The 2,877-nt window shown below is 43.8% G+C and overlaps 1 protein-coding gene across 3 annotated transcripts in view; it reads left to right on the top strand.

The window, feature by feature from the left end:
* Nucleotides 1–2,877, top strand: part of plxna4 (plexin A4) — a 250,952-nt gene that overhangs the window by 187,522 nt on the left and 60,553 nt on the right. The gene's annotated exons all lie outside the window — the stretch shown is intronic.

The following is a 2,877-nucleotide window of genomic DNA, read 5'->3' as shown; positions in this document are numbered from 1 at the left end:
GGAGAAAGAGTTATCTAGCTGATGTGATCTTACCTAGCTTCTGCGTGTATGCGACTCCCAACAAATATAGTATAGAAGTGAGACCGCTTATTCTGTAGCTAAAACAGAGCCCCAAACACACAGTGTGAAAAGAGGATCTGCAGCATTTTGAAAATGAAACCATGTAAACCTATTCTGGAGGATGCACATCCAAAGCCATGGCCTCGAAGTCCTCAGTCTTGTCAGCAGGATGTGTGAGCTCGAGAGTGCATCTACAACATATAGCTCTTTGCGTCTCTTGCACACTACAGAAAGATTTTATGGTTGGAGTTTCAGCATCATTCTCTGCTGCCGGACAGAGGCTGTGTGCAGTGTTTTTTGAGTATAGTCATAAGAGGCTGGTGGTCGGTTTCCCCTGTCACTGGTTGCCTATAAATGAAGACATGAAATTATTGGCATGCAAAGACTGGAGCCAAAAGTTCATTTTTGATTTGTACATAATGTGATTTAGTATCACAAAGTGCTCGCAAAAGCCACTGGCTTGTTGTGCTGCAGGCAAACCTCATCCAATCCATGTTAAGAGGCATCCGCTCTCAACGCAACCGGCTGGCAAACATTAAAGTATTGCAGCACCGGTGGGCTCGTCAATGTGTCTTTAAGTTTTGAGATGGCGGCCTTATGTAAGTAAGTAAGTAAGTATGGTTACTTACTTACCTACTTATGGTGCTCCTCTAGCCCCATCATTGTCAGACCGATGGCGTTTATCCTCTCCTTGACCTTGTGGAAGCTTGTATGATGCACCATCCCCAAACCAGGACATCATCCACAACGATCTTACAAGGAAGTCCTGCAAAAAGTTGCTCCATGCAGTGTTGGAACACTTCACTCCCTGTGGATATGCCATAGGGCATGCAGAGGAAACAGTACTGTCCAGCTGGAGTAATGAACGTGGTGTGTTTTGACAACTCTTTATCAAGAGGGATCTGCCAGAATCCACATTTCTCATTCAGCACACTAAAAACTCTTGCTTCTGGCCTTTTCCGCAATGACCTGCTCCACTGTCTTCATAGGATGGTAAGATCTGAGTAAAGCTTTGTTAAGATGAACTCTGTCTATGCATAACCTGACTTGTGCATCTTTCTTGCTCGCTGCCACCATGTTTGAGACCTACTCATTGGCTTCCACTGCAGGTGTGATGACTCTTAATTTGGTCATCTTATCAAGCTCTACTGTGACTCTCTCCTTCACAACAAGTGGCACCCGCCTGGGTGCACAAATGGCAGGGTAAACGGATTCGTCAATTTGCATGTGGTAGACCACTGGTAGATTACCAGTGGTGTTACAGTCAAACATGTTTTTGTATTTGGTAAGTTCTGGAGCCCCTTGCTGGATGGTGTGGACATGAGGACCAATGCTGACTATGCCAAGCTTGATACTGTCAGAAAGGCCCAGTAATGATTTCACATTCAGGCTGACTATGTGAAAGTCCAGGCTATCACAGATTCAAAAAGGCAAATCTCATGGTTTGAAGTACCTGACCTCCATAGGCCATCAAGTTGACTGTGAATGAGGGGTCAATGGCTGCATTGGTCCACCCATTTCAATGTGGTTTTTGATGTGGCTTTTGACAAAACATTGTATTTTGATCCAGTGTCTATTTTCACTGTTAATTCTTCCTGTGTGGCTTTGGAAACAAATGTGGTGAAAAGCTCATCTCTCTGCAATGGAGCCTCTACACTCTCACAGTAGAGTACGTCCTGTGAGTCTGATGATCTCTGTAATTCCAACTTGTTTACCCTGTGTGTGTAGCCCCTCTGTGCACCTAAAGGCTTACCATCTGCAAACTGTTTTGATCTACACCACTTTACACACATTCTCTTGCACCCTTTGCAGCCTTTGTTGAAAGCAGGGCATTTTTTTCTGTCAAAAGCATGTTTCCCCCTGCAATTTGATCAGAGCATTTCTGATATGGCACACACCTCTCCCTCCTTTCTCAGCTCTTTGTTGCCCCACTCTGAACACTCCTGCAACATGCACAGCTCAACAGCAGAGTGCAGCGTGAAGTCTGTTTGTTTAAGGAACTGCGCACGTAACGTGTCACTACAGATGCCATACACCAACCAATCTCTGCATTTCTTAGCTAGAAGCCTCAAGGTGGACACATATGACGTATATTTTTCTCTTCTTTCTGGTTGGTAGTGTTAAACGTGTGCCTGTCCATTATTAAGTTTTTCAATTGTAAACATATGGCACTGAATTTTGTTATCAATACCTTCAGATCTTCTTTGTCCTCCCCCGTCAGGGCCGGCAAGGTTGAGAAAGGTGTACGCCTGGACCTTCTTTGTGCTGGACGAGAGGCCACCATGCAGTAAACTTGCCATTCATTTTTAAACTTGATCCAGTTTTCCACAACGTTTTTATCAAAGATTAGGGGGTAAATGCGTCAGAGTCCTTGCGCCATTTGGACACCATGCAGATGTGCGCGTAATAACTAAACAGACAACAGGCTAGGTTGAAACCAAGAAACCATTCTTTACTTCCTGTGTTAACTACAGCCCGCTGGTACACACTTCCAGTCTGCTATTCCTAAACCCACCACCAAGAACAACCGCAAACCCATTGCTATGCAACCATGAACACACACTCTGCAGTACCTTTAAATTTAAAGCCCCTTCACACTGGAATAGCCTGCCTGGGTCTGTCACTTTTTTGTACTCCTTCATAACATTGCTCTTTACTTACTTGCATGCAAACCGTTGCTGTAAATGTTTTCCTCATGTGTTACTAGACTTTGGTTCATATACCCAAATATTCTGGATACTTTTTGTCTTTTTCTTTTATTTATGTATATACATTCAAGTATGGGCTTAGGAGTATGTATGTATGTATGTATGTATG

Source organism: Etheostoma spectabile, chromosome 23 (genome assembly GCF_008692095.1).
Source record: "Etheostoma spectabile isolate EspeVRDwgs_2016 chromosome 23, UIUC_Espe_1.0, whole genome shotgun sequence".
Taxonomy (NCBI): domain Eukaryota; kingdom Metazoa; phylum Chordata; class Actinopteri; order Perciformes; family Percidae; genus Etheostoma; species Etheostoma spectabile.
Note: the sequence above shows the minus strand (reverse complement) of the source record. Positions and strands in the feature narration are given on the sequence as shown.